Source organism: Budorcas taxicolor, chromosome 2, assembly GCF_023091745.1.
Source record: "Budorcas taxicolor isolate Tak-1 chromosome 2, Takin1.1, whole genome shotgun sequence".
NCBI classification, from domain to species: Eukaryota; Metazoa; Chordata; class Mammalia; order Artiodactyla; family Bovidae; genus Budorcas; species Budorcas taxicolor.
Genome location: NC_068911.1, coordinates 174731623 through 174751323, shown reverse-complemented (window position 1 = coordinate 174751323; position 19701 = coordinate 174731623). Strand labels below are relative to the sequence as shown.

Sequence of the window (19701 nt, the reverse complement as noted above, 5' to 3'; positions counted from 1 at the left end):
AAGAAACAAAAACTTATTTAAAACATCATCCTATTCTATATAACCATAATCCCAGGAATTCAACATATCCACATTTCTCTTGCTTTCTTCTTCTTGTCTCTGTAGGATTCAATCTTAAATAGTGAACATAGATTGTGTCTGCACTTATTCCTGTTGCTTGAGAATAATAAACCTCAAGCCATCCACATTTCCATATAGTAACTTGACAATAACACTGCTCTTTAAAAATTTGACTGATTGGATATTTCAACAGCACCTACTATGCGTCAAGCACCACTCTATGTGTTTGTTAAATCTGACAATGTGGTATTGAGTGCTCCCACCAAAGGAGAATGCAGAGATCGTGAAAATAAGTGATTAGGAGACACAATAGCTATAGGTGTGAGTCTAGTGATTACAAAAGTGACAGTCATCTACAGTAAATTTGACTCTTAATGTGATAGTGCCATATGACTATACTAATGAAAGTGACTAAGTGGGCAGTAACAAGGACTCTGTACACCCAGTTGTGTGTGTTAGTCTCTCCATCCGGTCCAGCACTTTGCGACCCCATGGACTGTAGCCACCCAGGCTCCTCTGTCTATGGAGTTCTGCAGGAAGAATACTGGAACGGGTAGCCATTCCCTTCTCCAGGGAGAAGAAGGCATTCCCGATCCAGGGATCTAACCGGGGTCTCCTGCACTGCAAGCAGATTCCTTACTGTCTGAGCCACTAGGGAAGCTCACCTATCCAGCTGGGGTCTGCTGAGTGATAATGATGGTGAAAACAACTGAAAGGGGGGCAGCTGAGCACACATTCCAATTGCTACACTGCACAGGAACTGTTGGAAGTCTGTGGTCACCGAGCGGGGAGGTCGCATACTGGACAGTGACTGTAGAAGATAATGAACTGGATGGCAGCAACAACGCAAATGACAGTTTTGCCCAGTAGATTGAATGTATGATTAAAAAGGTGATGGGAGTGGGTCCAACAATGACACCCTTCAGAACGACTGAATATTGACACTGGGATGGAAGAGCTGTAACCAAAGCGGGAACTTGGGCTTAGACAACTAGATTCGAGCAGCATGACTGGCAGTGAAAGAAAGATTTGCTGCCTGTCAGTGACAGAATGACATTGTGGGGTTCAGCGGGCCAGCATCCATGTGACTTAAGTTATCTGAAGTTTGGATATGATTTCATCTGTCCGGCTGCGTGAAGGTGGCAAGAGGAGCCCCCAACTGGAATGCGTAGGGTGCGACAGCATGTTAACAGAAAAACAGAGCAAAAGCAAAGCTATCACTTCACCCCAAACCCATGCATCCTAAAATGGCCTCTTAGGCGTTTGGGGACGCGGCTCGGGTCACGTCTCTGTCTTGCAAGTGAACTTGTTGTTTTTGGAAAAGTGGAAAGAAACCTTTGGTGCCTAATGTTCTCCGTGGTTTGAAATGAGAGAACCTTAGCGCGGCCTCACCCAGGCTAGTGGAAACCCGTTAGAATTTCCTCAGAGAGTGTGGCGAGGGGAGCGAAGGGTCAAGTGTCAGAGGTCGGAGAAGGGGTTAGCAACCGGCGAGTCCGAGCGTGTCTGTATTGGTAGAGAGCACGCGCGCGCGTGACGCAGGCCACGCCCCCCGGAAGGCCCACCCCTCCCCCAGCACGTGACTGTGGCGCGCGAGGCAGGCCGGGCTGCCCCTTCCCCCTCTTCATACGCCTTCAGCGCCGGCCTCAAGATGGCCGCCCTCTGGCGTCTCTAGCGCTGTTGAATGGAGAAAGCTTTATTGTTCCCTTCGGGTAGGAGTGTTCGTGTCCTCTATGGCGCTGTCAATAAAGAACGGCAGTTTGAATCGGTCCTGAACAGGTAACCATAGAAACGGGGCCGGGACTCCGCGTTGGAGACCCCTTTTGCCGCTGAGGGCCGGGAGGCGCCCCAAACGAGGGGCGCGCAGAGACCCTTCGGCCTGGTGAAGCCCGCTGCGCCCTGCCGAGTGTCCCAGCCGTCTGTTCCCGCCCCGGGGGGAACTTGGAACTTCCCTACCGCACCCCCGGAGCGGCCCACACTCCTGAGCGCAGGCTCCGCTCTCGTCTCCGGCCGAGGGGTATGCCCCGGGGTCCCAACCGGGATGCTCGTCCGGGCCTAGGCCCCGCTTGGGGCCCGCCCTCTGCCGGGGACTTGCCCTCGCCCAGCATCGCCGACTGCTCGGCGCGATCGGAGGCCTACTCGCAGCTGCTCCTCGCACTTCCCCCCCCCCCCCCGCCCCCCTAAAATCCCTACGCCTACCCCGGCCTCGCAAACTGTGGCCTTGGCCCAAAGCCACCACTCCCCTCCCCCCCCCCCCCTTTTTTTTTGTCTGCCGGGAGCTAAGAAGGTTTTACTTTTTTTTTTTACTGGTTGAAGGAGAAAGTATTTCGCATAACTTGTGACAGTTAACAGGAAATCAAATTCCAGTGTCCATCAGTGAAGTTTTCTTGGCACACAGCCGTGTTCGTGGTTTCTATATTTGTGCATGGCCGCTTTCCTCGTGGAAGAGCGAATTTGAGTAGTTGCAAGACTTAAATCTGATGGCTGTGATGCTTTGATCCCCAAAGCCGACGCGGTCTTTGGCCTTTGGCAGCAGTGTGGCAGGCCCAGCTGTAGACACAAGTAGGCTGGGTCAGCGTGTCCTTCAGGCTTCAGGGACTCCTCAGGCCCCTTCTCACGCGAGTGGGAAACTCGAGTTACTGCCCTGTGTACCCCAGAGCTCTGTAGTTAACCACACACTCTGGCTTCCATTACTTCTGGTTTTATTGGTTTATTATTCCAAATGGAATTGTTTCCCCTCCTTAGAATAACAGTACCATCTACTGAGCACCTGCAGCAAGCCAGATGCTTATTTATATTAATGCACAGCGCTTTTGTGCCAGCAACTTTTGTCCGTCCATGTGTCCGTTTTGCATGAGTTGAAAGCCCAGGTTCTGAGAGGTTAAGCTGTTTTAGAGCCTAAATAGATTACGGGTCTGGCAAGTTGCTCCTGGGAGCCACCTGCCTGGGGACCCATGTCATTCTGTTTGGATTTTATCCTTTTAGATCTGTCAACCTGGCACTATTGGTTCTTCCTTGGAGTGGAAGCCAATGGTTTGTGGATTTTAATTACAACCTCAAAATGAAAATTTCCTCTTACTTGGCTAAACCATCAAACTTCTGCTGCACCCCCACTTTCTAATTTAGACTTTGTTCTTTTATAGGAGTTGTTCCCAAACCCAACTATTCATCACTAGTTTAACTAACAAGTAGATTCAGAGTACCCCATGCTTGTATGCATGCATCTGTTAAGCATTCAGTATTTGTGGAGTGCCTACAAAATACTAGCAATGATTCAGACTCCTGGAAATAGAAATACAATGGTGAACAAGATCAGTGTCATCTCTGCCCTTCCATGGAAATAAATTCTGTAGAGGCTTGGACAGATGGCATACAGGCAATCAAAGATAATTTCATATACAGCTGTCATAGCATCTTTATAGTAAAATTAGTAGTTAATTTTATTGAGTGATTCCTGTGTGCCAAGAACTCCATTATGTGCTTTATTTCCATAGCCTGTCGTTTACTCCTCACACCAACACGATGGCATAGGTTGTGTTAATAGTCCTATTTTAAAGATAAGGAGACAGAGTCAGAAGAGACGTCCAAGGTTACCTAGCTAATGCCTAAGGGAGCTGGGATCTAAACCTAAACTGATCACACTAACCACCCTGCATTAGCCATCTGTTTATTATCTTTCCTACTGCTTGGGAGGTCTTCAAGGGCAGGTACCACACTTTGCTTGTTTTTACATCAGCTGCTAGCCAGTGCCCACAACCTGGCATTTAGTAAATATTAAATAAATGCAGGTCATTCACTGAGCAAATATTTGAGTGTCTGCTGTTTACCGGACAGCACTGCGACTGGGATTACCAGGATGGAACATGGACCTAACACAGTAAAGGAATAGCCGAGCTCTTCCAGGCTGCGGCAGCTGCTGTAATGGAAGCAGAGCCGTGCTTGCTTGGGAGACCGCCTGTCGCCAGACGTGTCTCTTCTGGGTAGTTTAGGCTGAAACTCGTGCAGTGACCGGAATCCAGTTCAGGAGAAGGGAAAGGGGAAGGAGTTGAGAGGAAGAACTTCTCAGCAGTTCCAGCACTGTGAGATGGCAACAACTTGGAGAGTACAGGGCTGAAAGAAGTCAGTGTCTGTGCTGTGTTTCACAGTCCTGTGCTCTGAGTCCCGGCCCTGTTCCCAGCTTTATTGCTGAAAAAGGGACATCTCTTGGGCCAGTTGTAAGTCATCATCTTATCTGATACATGTGGATAATGGATAATGGTACCAGAGGACTCTTGTGTGTTTTTTGTTACACATGTTGCTGAATTCCAGTTAGAGTAGTCAAGTTTGGCCCCAAATGGAAACTTACTTAAAGTGCTGGAAAGTGAAAGTGTTAGTGGCTCAGTCCTGTCCAACTCTTTGTAACCACATGGGCTGTACTCCACTGGCCCTTCTATCCATGGAATTCTCCAGGCAAGAATACTGGAGTGGTTAGCCATTCCCTTCTCCAGGGGATCTTCCCGATCCAGGGATCAAACCTGGGTCTCCTGCATTGCAGGCAGATTCTTTATGGTCTGAGCCACCAGAGAAGCTCACTCAAAGTGCTAAATAACAATTCAGAAGTGCGTTAGAGTTGAATTTGAGGGTGTGTTTGTGCGTGGGTGTACGTGTGGATGTTTTTATCTTTGGGGGTGGGGACAGGTCTCTTTTTTTTCTTAATGTTTATGTTAAGAGGGGAGCATTTCCAAATGGGATTTAATTTATTTTAATAAAATTGCACAGCTGTCTGTAGAGTGTATTTCATCATTTTGGTGTTTTAAGCTTGAAAATATTTGCATTCCTTCGTTCTAAGAAAATGATAGGCTTCTTGTAGTTGGTAGTAGTTTTAGAATTTGTTTGCAAATGATTTGGGGTTTCCTCTAAAAGGTTTCAAAATAATGTTGCATACTATGAGCAGAATGTTGAATGCTTTCAAGCAGGTAGACTTTTTGCACAGGTAAAGACACATGATGATGATTGGGCTCATAAACATGAGAATTTACAGAGGCAGCAGTAAACCCGGCAGAGTATATAGGAAGGTCCGCAATGTCGAGTTGTACTTTTAAACTCTCTCCAGTGAGCGTACCGCCTAAGTCCCCAGAAGATGTAACCCAGCCCAGCAAATGGAGCGGGGAACCCAGCAGAGAGTGGCATGTTAATGCAGGGTTAACCAGCAAGCTCTGAATTAAACTGCTGTTTTAGGTTTGGGTGGGACCTTCGCATTTAAACGCTCACAGTTTTCCTCTGTGATTTGGGTCTGTCGGGTTTCAGTAAAGAGCAGGTGGTAACACTATTTGAAGGATAATGTAAAACTGCAGGAAAAGCCAGGGCACACCAATTTGTTTTTCAATCTATTTTATTTCAGTTCAAAGCATCATTGCAGACAGGCAGTGCAGGGAAACACGCCACACTTGGGCAATACTCACCTGCTTTTGGAGATTGAGGAAGACTGAGTATAACCAAAGTGTGGCATGTTTTCTTGGGCTATCTGTCTGCAAAGATGCTTTGAACTGAAATAAAATAGATTGAAAAACAAATTGGTGTGCCCTGTTGCCTCGTGCTGAGTATTTACATTACCCTTCTGGAGTACTGCCTGTGCCAGCACCCTGGGGGGAGGCGGTGACCCTTCAGCCTCTTTCAACTCTTCAAGAGTGTGAGCTCTTTGATTTTCACGAGGAAATTGAATTGGGATATGTGGTTTTCTGGATCTCCAATAGCCTGCCTTCTAAAGCCATCATCCTAATAATGTGGAGAAAGCAAGCTCTAACCACAGAGAGGAAAGAATTAAATATTAAGGGCATTTAAATTCAGAGATGAGGTTGTCACTTCCTTTAAGTTGTGCGGAGGGTGCGGTATTTCATTCACACAGAGTGCAGTTTTAAGACTCCTACAGCTCTCAAGGGAGAGAAGGGTAGGGAAAGAAAACTATCTTTCCTGACATTGCCCTGATGATGTTATTTAACTGCATATCCTCAAAATCATGACATCAAGTATTTCATTTCCATAGATAAAGTAAATATGTTACTGCTGATCCGCATCAACTTGTTAATCTGGGGTAGATGGTCAGGTTGCAGGGAACCTATGAAGCCTTTGAATTTGCCTGCAGACTTGTGTAAATGCCATTTTTATTTCTGGGAAAAGAGCCTGTTACAGGCATAGTGCGGAGATACGGCGGGTTCAGTTCTAGATCATTGCAATAAAGTGAGTCACATAAATTGTTTGATTTCTCAGTTTTTCAATTTTGATTTCTTAATTTCTCAAACATGACATGTAAAAGCTATGTTCACACTATACTAGTCTGTTAAGTGTGTAATAGCATTATGTCTAAAAAAACAATGTACATACTTTAATTTTTAAAAAACTTTATTGTTAAAAAATGCTAACCATCATCTGACAATGCATGATTGCCACAAACCTTCAAATTGTAAAAAATGCACTCTCTTTGGACCACAATAAAATGAGGTATGCTTGTACTTTAGTCAGATCTCAGAGGGGTGGGTCCTAGACCCCTCCAAAGTTCAGAGCCGACAATGAACATACAATCCACCACTGAACTGAAACAGCGAGGAGAATCCCCCTAAAACCAGAGCTTTCTGTTTTTCTTTGCCCTTGACCTCAAAGATGGAAAAGTATCTTTTCTGGCTTTGTTTGCTGTCTAAACCGGTTGAACATAGTTGAGTGTTTGTGCAGAAGCCTTTACCCAGTGAAGTGCTTCAGACGTGCTTTAGCGATCCTTGTCGTTGTTTCACGCGAGCCTGGTGAGTGGGGACGTGTGGTCTCGGCTGCCTGGTAAGCAGATAAAACAGTTGTTTCTTCCGACAGGTGCAGGGAAGAGCACAGAAGCCCAGTGCCTTGTCTCTAGGCATCAACTTTGTGCATATAGAGTCAGTTCCTCAGGGTTAGAAAGCAGGGATAAAGGGGAGAGAGGAGGAGAAGGGTAGACTCAGAGAAGCAGCACGAGGGGAGAGGGCGCCGCCCTGCATTTGTCCTGAGGCTCCTCTGACAGCAGAGCTGCTGCTTTGAAACCAGACTCTTCTCAGACTTTAGCTACTGTTAGGGCCTCTGAAAAAGTCAACTTGTAGACATGTTTTCTGGTTTCATTAGTACCCAAAGCGGGGTGGGGAACAGGGAAGAAGGAAATACCTTTTACATCTTCATGTTCTGTGTGTGCATGCTCAGTCGTGATGACTCTCTGCGACCCCATGGACTGCAGCCGGCCAGGCTCCTCTGTCCGTGGGATTCTCCAGGCCTGAATGCTGGAGTGGGTTGCCATTTCCTCCTCCAGGGGATCTTCCCAACCCAGAGATCAAACCCGAATCTCCTGCATTGGCAGGTGGATTCTTTTACCACTGAGCCTCCTGGGAAAACCCATCTGTATGTTAGGATATATATTTATTTAATGGGACCTTCGTAGAAAACAGTTTAAGCCAGAGTTTGGGCCATGTAGTATTTACCAATTAGTTGCTTACTTTTAAACATCAGAGATTTTATGTCTGTGACCCCTGAAGGTGTTTGCATAAGTGACCTCTGCTGTAACTAGAATCTGATTCTGGGACATACCATAGAGTACGTTTTGTGAAGGAAAAGACCCAGGAGTGTTGAGGGAGATTAGAAACAAAGGATCACAAGGCTAAATCGCTTTTTAGGCTCCAGATACTGGTTGGTTAACTTTTTAAAAAATATAAAATCGTAAGCGAACAGTATATGGTTCTGTTTCTGACTTTGAGAAAATTTTACTGCAGGCAATTAACTCTCCAGTTTCACCTGTTTCCCATCCTTCTAGGACTGTGGCCTGACAGCTGGGTCTTTCTTCCTGACTTCCTTAGCTCCCTGCCCCCACGAGGGGCTCCAGCAGCAGTGACCTTGCCGTTTCTCTTTCACCTGCCGCTTCTCTTGGGTTCCCCGTCTCCATGGATGGCACCACAGGGTTGCCAGAGGTAGAAACCCGGGAGTCGGCCAGGGTTCCTCCCCTTCTCTTCAACTCTGCATCTCCTTCTACTCCCCATCCACAAATGGCACCCACTTGTGTACACTACAAGCCCACTGAAGCCCCCTTTCTCTTGGGGCCAGAGCTGCTGTAATCTCTTGTCTTGGATTACTGCCACAGCAGTCTTCTAGCCGGCCAACTCCCCAGCTTTGTTCTCTCCAGCCTATCTGTACACTGTTGCTCGGGATCTTTATAAAGCACAGATCTGAACATGTTACTCTCCAGGCTAAAACTCCTCTGCACTGTTCCTCGGCATGGCTTGGGCTGCCCTCACACCCTGGCTGTGCCTGTCTCAAGCCTCAGCTCTTAGCATTGTCTCCACTCACCTCTCACCTTTCTACTTGAGCGTCAGTCATTAGCACTCAGTGGGCCATGCTCTGGGGCTTTGGGGCTGTTCATTCAGTCTGGATTTCTCTGGTCACATTATTAACCAGGCAAGTAGCAATGCTGTTATCTGTACTGACCATTAAGTTGCTGAATGTTTTCCTTTTCTCTGTGATTTCTTTTGTCCTTCAAATATACACTATTTGAGATGAATAGTCAAACACTGTCCCAAAGTCCCTTGATATAATTATTTTCTCTATGTGGTTATGCCACCAACTTGATAATCAGACTGATTTTTGTTTTAAAATTTAAGAATTGCCTTCTAAATTTTAATTTTGTGTTTTTAACTGTGAAAACCACATACATGGTTCCAAAATCAGAACTATATAACAAGGGACATTCGCTGAAGTTTTTATTTCATGCCTGACCCTTCTTTTCTTTTTCTCTTAAGTCTTGCTGCCAGAGTTTTTGGGGTTTTGTCAATCTGATATGTAAGAAATAATATTTCAGTATATTTTTTATTTGTTTTCTCCTTTTATGAGTTCAGAATATCTGCCCAATGTCTGTGGTATAAGTTACAAAAATATTTTTCCCGTTTGTCACGTGCCTGGCTTTTACATATGTTGTGTTATTGCTATAAAGTTTTACATCTTTATATAGTGCTAATTATCCTACAGTGTATTACTTTAGATTTTGAGTCAGAGTTAGGAAGTTTGCCCCACTCTTAATTTATGAGGGATTCATTAATGTTTTCTTCTAGAAAAATGTATGGTTTCACCTTTTTTAAAAAAACATCTAAGAGTCTGATCCATTTGGCATTTATCTTGGCATTTGGTTTGAGGAAGGATCGAATTTTATATTTTTTCCAATGGTCAGCCATTTATTGTAACACTACCTATTAAAGGCTCTTATTCTTTCTTCACTGATTTGAGATGCTGTCTTTAGCAGATACTACTAAACTCGTATGTGCATTTGGGTTTCCTCCTGGATTTCTTGTTTTGTTCCATTGGTTTGATTGTCAATTAATACGCCATTACAAAACTATCTTAATTTTAGTGGCTTGAAATTTGTTTTGATATCTGGAGGGATTAGTTTTTCCTTTTTAGAGTTTTCCTGGCTGTTTTGCTTGTTTATTCTGCCATATGAGCTTCATAATAAGTTTGTCTAATTTCCAGATGAAACACTTGGTGGTATTTTTATTGAGATTATGTTTTAATTTATAAAGTAGCTTAGGGAGTACTGACATCTTTATGAAGTTGAAATTTTCTATCCAAGGATCATGGTCCATCTTTCTATTTTCTCAAGACTAATTTTGTGATTTTTCAAGAGCATTTTATGTTTTTTGCTTATATAAATTTTGTTTGCTTCTTGCTCAGTTGATTATACTTTTCATTCTTTAAAAAAAAAATCATTTTAGAATCCCTCCAAAACTTCTCAGAGAAGTTATATACACCCACATACTCAAAAAAAATTTGCATATCATTTCTGAATGGTTCATAGATACCCTCCTCCAAAAGCCCATCCCATTATATTGTCCCCTCAGAATCCCTCCTCTTCTCTCTCTTTCCCACTCTGAGTACTTAGCTCTGTGTCCTACATACTGTAGGCAGTCAGTGCATGTTTGTTGAATGGATTGAATAAAGCAGTAGGGGAAAGGAAAGAGAATAAAAGAGTGGGAAGGAAGCCTGTAAGACCTACTCTAGGGAGGTTTTCCTTCTACAGATGTTGCTGCTGCTGCTAAGTCGCTTCAGTCATTTCCGACTCTGTGCGACCCCATAGATGGCAGCCCACCAGGCTCCCCCTGTCCCTGGGATTCTCCAGGCAAGAACACTGGAGCGGGTTGCCATTTCCTTTTCCAATGGATGAAAGTGAAAAGTGAAAGTGAAGTCGCTCAGCCGTGTCCGACTCTTAGTGACCCCATGGACTGCAGCCTACCAGGCTCCTCTGTCCATGTGATTTTCCAGGCAAGAATACTGGAGTGGGGTGCCATTGCCTTCTCCGACAGAGGCTAGATGTCCCTAACATTCAAAAAACAAAGATCATGGCATCTGCTCCCATCTCTTCACGGCAAACAGATAGGAAAATAAGGGACACGGTGACAGACTTTGTTTTCCCCAAAATCACTGCAGGTGGTGACTGCAGCCATGAAATTAAAAGGTACTTGCTTCTTGGAAGAAAAGCTATGACCATCCTAGACAGCATATTAAAAAGCAGAGACATTACTTTGCTGACAAAGATCCGTCTAGTCAAAGCTATAGTTTTTCCAGTAGTCATGTATGCATGTGAGAATTGGACCATAAAGAAGGCTGAGCGCCAAAGAATTGATGCTTTTGAACTGTGGTGTTGGAGAAGACTCGTGAGAATCCCTTGGACTGCAAGGAGATCCAATCAGTCTATCCTAAAGGAAATCAACCCTGACTATTCATTGGAAGGACTGATGCTGAATCTGAAGCTCCAATATTTTGGCCACCTGATGTGAAGAACTGACTCATTGGAAAAGACTCTGATGCTGGGAAAGATTGAAAGCAGGAGGAGAAGGGGACGACAGAGGATGAGATGGTTGGATGGCATCACCGACTCAATGGACATGAGTTTGAGTGAACTCCAGGAGTTGGTGATGGACAGGGAGGCCTGGTAGGCTTCAGTCCATGGGGTCGCTAGGAGTCGGACATGAGTGAGCAACTGAACTGAACTCCAGTCTTAATTCACTGGTTCATAGCATTTTGTTCCCCTCTAATCCCCATCCCAGAACTTAAAAAATACCAAAAAATACCATGTTGATAATAAGAGTTACCATTTGTTGAACAGCTAAAAAGTGCCAGACACTGTGCTAGGTGTTTACCTAATTATTTCTTGTAATCCTCACAGGAACTAAGCAATAGAAACTGTTATCCCAGTTTTAAAAACTATGATGGAAATTTCAACCATAAAAGTGAGTATAGCATTATGAGCTCCCATATACATGTTCACTCATTTTGCACTTGAGAAAACAGATTGTGAAAGGTTAAGTAACTCATGGTTTCAGAGCTAAGGTCAGGCTTAGAACCCAACTCTTTTTATTTCCTTATTAAGATTGTTTTTTACATTTTCAACTGCAACCGGCCAGGGAAAAGCAGAAGCAAGGCAGATGGTCAAGAGCCACGCTTCTAAACGCCTGCTGGTTGTCGTCTAGTCGCTAAACTATGTCCGACTCTTAGGACCTGAGGGACTGTAACCCACCAGGCTCCTGGGATTTCCCAGGCAAGAAGACTGGAGTGGGTTGCCATTGTCTCCTCCAGGGGGTCTTCCCAACCCACAGGTTGAACCCCTGCATTGGCAGGTGGATTCTTTACCACTGAGAGGTGATATTGAGGTGGATTCTTTACCTCTTTACATTCTAATTCACATCACAGTATTTTACTCAGTCCACCGTTTGCAAACAGTAAGGCCCCTCTCTCTTCCTCTTTGCTGCTTCGCTTAGGTTCTCTGCTTTTGCTCTGCCTTCTCTTTATCTAGTCTTATTAGTGCAGTTGATACTAGCTGATTCTTAAAGGCCTGTCACTGTTTTGAGTACCTGGCTGCTAGCATGATGTTTGGAACATAGTAAAACCATATAAATTTAAGTAACAGTGACAGTTGCTGCTCTTCCTCGTTTAGCCCGTACTCGTAGGTTTGGTGCAGTGCTCTAACTTTTGAGTGATGCTCAGAAGCCCCGGTAGTCATTAAGTCTGACCACCTAGACACAAGCTGCTCTTCTAGCTGGTACTTATAGCTGCTGTCAGCTGCCCTCAGTTCCAGTCAGATTTAAACTAGAGGGAGACTTTCTAAGGTCAGAGTCCAAGACAGCGGAATAATTGGCCCCTAGAGTTCTGTTTTTTTTTTTTTTCCTGGGCAGCAAAATGTTGAGGATGAAATTTTCCATGTATGTCTTTGAACATTTTTGAGCAAATATTATGGAATCCCATAGGCTCTTTACAAAAGTTAAAGGCAAGAGAGAAGTTACTTTTTTTTTTTGAGTTAGCTCAAGTTAACCCTCTTGTCATAATCCTTGGTGATGAGTGAGAGAAAGATTGAGATGAAAATAATTGCCACTTCTTCAAAGACAAGAGAAAAGGCTTACAGCATGGAGAGGAGAGGCCCATGGAGTTCATCTGTGAAATAGACACGGCGGTGTCAGGTCACAGGGCGGCCTGCGTAGCGGAATAGGACAGTCTTGCAGGAAGCTGGGGCTCCACAGTCTCTTCAGTGTTTCTACTGCTGAGCTACAAAGCAGAAGAAAAGAAGGATCTTAAGCTGAAAGTGGTCTCTCCTTCCCAGCTTTGCCGTAAACTCCTTGAGAGCAGAGAGTGTGCTGAACCTCTTACTCCTTGTAGTTCCAAGCTGGTTACGGGCCTTTGGCTGAGCTCAGTGAAGATCTGCTGGTCAGACAAGGACACACCATCCACTGACGAGTCTAGGAAATGGATCTTGGAGCTTCGCTGGGGCAGCATGGGGTTTGCATCCTCCACTGGCACTTTTACCAGCTATGTGGCCTTGCACAAGTCAGGGGGCTAGAGTAATGTGTGTATGGTGCTTCTTCAAATAGCAGGGAATACGGGCTTCCCTCATGGCTCAGCTGGTAAAGAATCTGCCTGCAGTGCAGGAGACCTGGGTTCAATCCCTGGGTTTGGAAGATCCCCTGGAGACAGGAACAGCTACCCACTCCAGTATTATGGCCTGGAGAATTCCGTGGACGCTTAGACCATGGGATCACAAAGAGTCGGACACGACTGAGTGACTTTCACTTCAAGTAGGCTCTAAATCAAGGTCATCTGTTCTTCCTTAAAAAACCACGTCATTTGCTATCCGTCTCTGCACTGCCTCTGAACAGAGAAGTTACTAAAAAAAAAGTAGGAGAAGGACTCAAGGATCAAGAGCTTCCATGCTTTTTAAATTCTCAAACTTGGGCAATATCCAGCGGAAAAGGTTCTGGCTCCAGAGTCAGACAGCATGGGTTCATTTACTGACTCTCCCTCTCACTGGCTTTGTGATTTGGGGCCACTCATTTTATCTCTCTAGGCCTCCACTTTCTCAGTTAAAAGGGGAGTTAATAATAGTAACTACCTCGCAGGTTTTGCAAAAATTATATAAGGCCACCCATGCAAAATGCTTGTCACAGTGCCTGGGCTATAATCTTCATAAAATGTTCGCTCCTGTTGTTAGGTTGCTGCCTTAACCCTTCCAAACTATATCAGCCTTTTCCCTTTTCCATCATGCCTTCCTCGTTGTTTTCCACTTAAAAAATACGTATCTGAGTCAGAGGATTCAGAAGAGTCTGATTTGTGACATTAGTGAACTGGAAGATCTTAAAACACTTCTCAGGCCCTCGGTTTCTTCATCTACAGATGAGAGAACTAGAGCAGATGGTTTCAGTTCTTTGTATCTGCTATTAATTTTCAGTGAATTAAGGGCTTTCTGTGAAATTTCTCGGATTACAGTCCAGCATGCTGTTATTGAGAGGCCCAACGCTCTCCCTTTCTTAGCTGATTCAGCTGTGAAACTAGCCATGTGATTGTCTATAAATTCTTTTTTAGAAATTATGTAATATTGACATATAGCATTTAGAAGATACTGATACACATGTGATTTATATAAGTGGTGAGGCAAAGTGATTGAAAACAAGTAAATCTGTGAACTGACCACACAACCAAAAACTGTAAAAAGAATATTTGGCAGGTGTATTTTTATGCTTCCTTTTAACATTTACTAAATGTTTACAATGTTATGGGAAAGGCTTTCATGTCTGTTGACTCATTAACAGTGACTTATTAATGCTCGGGCTTCCCTGGTGGCTCAGATGGTAAAGAAGCTGCCTGTAGTCAAGGAGACCTGGGTTCCATTCCTGGGTTGGGAAGATCCCCTGGAGAAGGGCATGGTTACCCACTCTAGTATTCTTGCCTGGAGAATTCCATGAAATGAGGAGCCTGGCGGGGTACAGTCCAGGCTTACAGCTATCCCATGAGATATGACTAATATTATCCCCATTTTACATACGAGGAAACGGAGGCCCAGAGCGTTAAGCAACTGGCCTAAATTTGTATAGCTGTTAAGAGAGACCGGACTGTGACTGTGCGCCAAAGCTTTGCTGGTAAACACACAGCCTCTGGAGTCACATGGCCTGTTTTGGTGTTCTTTAGCTGCCTGAGCTCTCTTACATTAGATGGGTATCTTTGAATTTGAAATTTGCTCCCGAGTGGTCCAGACTTACTCCCTACTGCAGAAAAGTGTATTCTCATAATCAGATTGGCAAAAAACTCAGAACTCATCCACATTTTCAGATCAAGGTAGAAGTACAGTGACAAAGCCGAGGGTCCTTTGTAACACCTAAGAGGTTGGCTGTGAAAGCGCTGAAGTGGTGATTGCTTGTTGAGACTTTGCAGGCTGGGAGGGTCGGCATTAGATGTGATGCAGTCACAATCCCCAGCACTCATTAGATGGACGTGTTGCTCGGGTGATTTTGCAGTTTGGCCTGTGAAGAGTCATCTTGGGTGAACTACTGGATCAGAGCAGCGTGGCCCAGAAAGGCAGATAAGCCTCTCAAAGCCGCCTTCCATTACAATAGCCTTGAAAAAAATCACTTGTTTCTATGAATTAGACAAAAGATAAGAGGACACAAGCAGTTTGTTATGCCGAACAGTTGGATGTTGTATTTTCCAGAACATCTCAAAAACAGAGTTTCGTTAGAGATTGAGAGAATCTGGACAAAGAAATTAGTTGAATGTAACAGTTACTATAGGCTTTAAGAAGCAGATGCAGGCAGCCAGTTTTGAGATGTGGAAAACCACCTTTCTAGGGGTGCCTAGTCTTCCGTGCCTCTGCCTCCTTGAGAGCATGCTGGCGAGGTGGTGGTAGTGATGCTGACAGCGAGGCTGATGCTGCAGCCAGCCGCTCATTGATTTACTGAGCACTTACTGTGTCCCGAGCGTATAATGCCGGTGCTTTAGCTGTGTTAATTCTTTTGATCTTCCAACAGCCCAGTGAGAGAGGTACTGTTATTACCGCTATTTTGTAGATGAGGAAACTATGCCGCATGGAGTTTAGGTGATTTTCCCAAGATCACACAGCTTGTAACTGGGCGTTCAGGCTTCACACCCAGGTAGCCTGACTCTGCTTCCAGCCTGTAACCAGAGAGCTACACCGCTGCTCGTGATCGTCTCCCAGAAAGTTTGTAGCTGAACACTGTTGTGTGTCAGGTGATTTGAAGAGCCTATGGATGCATCTTCGCCTTCCTCGTCCATGGACTTGGGCCCAGACCCCACACTAGACGTATGTAAATTCCTGTGGGCACTGATTTTATCTTACTTAACTTTGCTTGGTACATGGTGGTGGTGGTTGTAGTTGTTTACTCGTTCAGTCATGTCTGACTCTTTGCAACCCCATAGACTATAGCCTGCCAGGCTCCTCTGTCCATGGGATTTCCCAGGCAAGGATACTGGAGTGGGGTGCCATTGCCTTCTCCAGGGGAATCTTCCCAACCCAGGGATTGAACCCATGTCTCCTGCACTGACAGGGGAATTCTTTACCAGTGAGCCACCAGGAAAGTCCTGGTACCTACTGCTGCTGCTAAGTCGCTTCAGTCGTGTCCCACTCTCTGTGACCCCATAGACGGCAGCCCAGAAGGCTCCCCCGTCCCTGGGATTCTCCAGGCAAGAACACTGGAGTGGGTTGCCATTTCCTTCTCCAATGAATGAAAGTGAAAAGTGAAAGTGAAGTCGCTCAGTCATGCCCGACTCTTAGCGACCCCATGGACTGCAGGCTACCAGGCTCCTCCATCCATGGGATTTTCCAGGCAAGAGTGCTGGAGTGGGCTGCCATTGCCTTCTCCAGGGGAGTCTTCCCAACCCAGGGATTGAACCCATGTCGCCTGCACTGACAGGGGAATTCTTTACCAGTGAGCCACCAGGAAAGTCCTGGTACCTGGTAGGAGATAAATATCTAATGAGTGTATAGTGTGTTGGAAATGACACTACCTTTGAAGCTGGGCAAACATACCTGGGTTTTTTAATTTGCAGATTATAAAAATAATTTATGTTTTCTGTAGAAAAATTTGAACTATGTGAAGAAGAAAAGAAGTCCCCCATAGTGATACTACCTAGGGACAACCACTGTTAGCATTTTAATATATTTTCTGTCTTTTTTAATGCATATGTATATATGCATTTACATATATTTTAAAACCACATTGGAATTATATATACAGTTGCATGCTGCTTTTTTTCCTTTTAGTATGTTGAAAGCATTTCACCGTGTTATTAAAAATCTTCAAGAGCCTAATTTAAAAAATTTATTTAGATATAATTCACATACCATACAATTTACTGTTTTAAAGTATACAATTCGAAGCCTGTGTAACTATCACCACTTTCTAATTCTAGATCATTTTCATCATTCCAAAAGAACCTGCACACCCATTAGCATTCACTCCCCAATCCCTCCTCCTCCCAACCCCCAGCAATCTCTAATCTACTTCCTGTCTCTGTGGATTTGCCTATTCTAGGCATTTTATATAAAGGGATCATGCTCTGTGTGGTCTCTTGTGTCTGGCTGCTTTAACTTAGCATAAGGTTTTCAAGGTTTTCCCCTGTTTGTAGCACTATGAGTATTCCATTCCTTTTAATGACTGAATAATATTCCACTGTATAACCATACACCATTTTATTTGTTTATCAGTTGGTGGACACTTGAGTTGTTTCCACTTTTTGGCTGTTATACATACTGCTACAGTGAAAATTAGTGTACAAGTTTTTGTGTAGACATATATTTTCGTTTCTCTTGGGTATATACCCAGGAGTGGAATTGCTAGGTCATTTGGGAACTCTGTCTTTAACTTTTTGAGGAACGGTCAAACTACTCTTCACAGTGGCAGCACCACTGGGCATTCCTGCCAGCAGTGTGCAAGGCTTGCAGTTTCTTCATATTTCCGGCAATGCTTAGATTTTCTGTTTGTTTTATTTAGCATCCTCGTAGGTGTGGAGTGATGTCTCATTGTGGTTTTGATTGGCATTTCCTCTGTGACCGCTGATGTGGGGCATATTTTCATGTGCTTATTTGCCATTTTGTATGTCTTCTTTGGAGAGAGATCTATGCAAATCCTTTGCCCATTTTAAAATTGGCTTATTTGTCCTCTTACTGTTGAGTTATTATGAATTCTGGATACTTTGTTCTGATATACTATGTTTATATATTCTGGGTACCAGGCCTTTATCAGATATATGATTTGAGAATATTTGTGCCTATTTTGTGGGTTGTCTTTTTACTTTCATGATCATGCCCTTTGATCCACAGAAGTTTTAAAATTTGATGAAGTCCAATTTACTTTTCCTTCGATTACTTATGCTATCTATAGGTATCATATACAGAGCCTGATTTTTAATGGCTGCATAATATTCCATAGTGTGCCTGTATGCCATATTTACTTTAAAAATCTCATACATCTAAGTTTCCAGTTTCTTTACCATTAAATCTATTGCTGTGCATAAATATTTTATATCTCCAATTGTTATGTATGTCTTTATAGATAGATTCCTAGAAGTAGGTCTAAAGAAATAAACATTAAAAAAAAAAACCTTTTTTCTTCTAATATCATGGGACTCATTCTTTTTTTAAATCTGTAATTATATAGCTGATATATGTTACAGATATATTCTGTAAAACACATCCTGGTAAAACTTTCAAACAATGCATGTAAAGTGTATTCTCCCCAATCTCCCCAAATTCTCATGTCTCACTCCAAGGACATTTTTTTATAGCTTTAGCTGAGCAGGTTGCTTACTAGATTACATCCCTAAAAGATTTTTACCAGTTTAAACTTCCATCAGCACTGTATGGGTACCTGCCTCATTGCCCCCTTCCCTCTGTTACGAGCACAAATATTATTTTTATCATAATAGGTAACACATATTGAGCATTTACTGTTGACAGGCACTTTGTTAAAACATTTCAAATGCATTGTCTCATTTCATCTTCACACCAAGACTGTAGAGACTTTGAGGTTCACGGTGATTGAAGTGACTTGCCCAGGATCACTGATTGAGTGTCCAAGTTAGGCTTCAAACCAAAGTCTAAATCAAGAGTCCATGGTCTAAAACCACTGCTTCCCACTGAAATACTATCATTGCAAAACTTTTCCAAATTGATTGCCCCTAAATAGTATTGATGTTTTAATTTGCATTTCTTTGTTCATCAGGGTGAACTTTTCTGTTGCGTTGTTAACTGTTTATTTCTTTGGTGAATTATATTTTTCTTTGTCCATTAAGAAATATACATGTTGAGATTTTTCTTATTTTTGTATCATCTTTCTATTCTAATATTAACTGCTTAGTTTTCACTTTATGTGATATGAAGTGTTTATTTATGTTTTAATTTTGCTAGCGCTGATTTTTTGGGAAGTTTTCATTTTTATGTAGTCAAACCTATTGGTCATTTGTAAATTTATTCTGTTTCTTGTATGCATAGAAAGGCCTTCTCCACCCTGAGCTTAGTTAAGTATTCATTAATATATCTTTTAAATATCTTAGTCATTTAAAATTTTTTTGGTTTTTTGTTTTTTCTTGTGTTTGTTAAGTCACAAATCCACCCTACTACAATTCTTCCTTTGGCAGTAGATTGGGAAATTTGCAGTTATGTATTCCCTGAGATACTTTTGGGCAGTTCTGTGGCTTGAGAATAACTATTTTCTCATTGTTAGAGCTATCAATGATTGATATTTAAATCAACATTCAAAGAAAAAAAAAATAGTAAACCAAATCACATACCTTCTACTAGCGGCTGCCGGTTTGTCAGATACACAGAAAGCCCTCCCCACTGAGGGCCTGTTTGTATACACTTAGGAGTTTGATACTTGGTTCACGTGCTAGCTTGAAAGCCCAGAAACCTAGATCCTGGCTCTAACCCTACCATTGCCTAGATAACATGACTTGGCAGGTCACTGAATTTCTATCCATTTCTTCATCTGGAGCATGAGAGGGCTAAATTACACAGTCTCTACAGATAATTCTCGTTGTAAAATTCTCTGATTTTTTTTATTATCCTTCTGATCAGAAATCATTCATGTTTGTTTTATATATATATATTTAAGTTTTAGTGGTTTGTGGCAGTGGTCTGAAAGAATGCAGAGTAATAGGTGAACGAAGTGCATGGGAGGAAGGAGGAGGTGAGTGGACCAAGGGAAAGGGAGTAAGGACTGAATCTGATTCAGCGATGTAAGGCAGATGACCCAGACAGAAGTTGGAAGGTGGATGAGTTCGAAGTTGAGCACTTCCTTGGGCCTAGCCTCCTTGAAGCAGGAGTAGTGGTGAAGC

At 43.4% G+C, this 19701-nt stretch overlaps 1 protein-coding gene across 1 annotated transcript in view; it reads left to right on the top strand.

Moving 5' to 3' along the window:
* The first annotated feature begins 1697 nt into the window (after positions 1–1697).
* The window catches only part of ZBTB40 (zinc finger and BTB domain containing 40), a 77024-nt gene continuing 59020 nt past the window's right edge, over positions 1698–19701 (top strand). The window contains exon 1 of the mRNA XM_052635728.1: positions 1698–1836. The gene's annotated coding sequence lies outside the window, so the exon portion shown is untranslated. The remainder of the gene's footprint in view (positions 1837–19701) is intronic.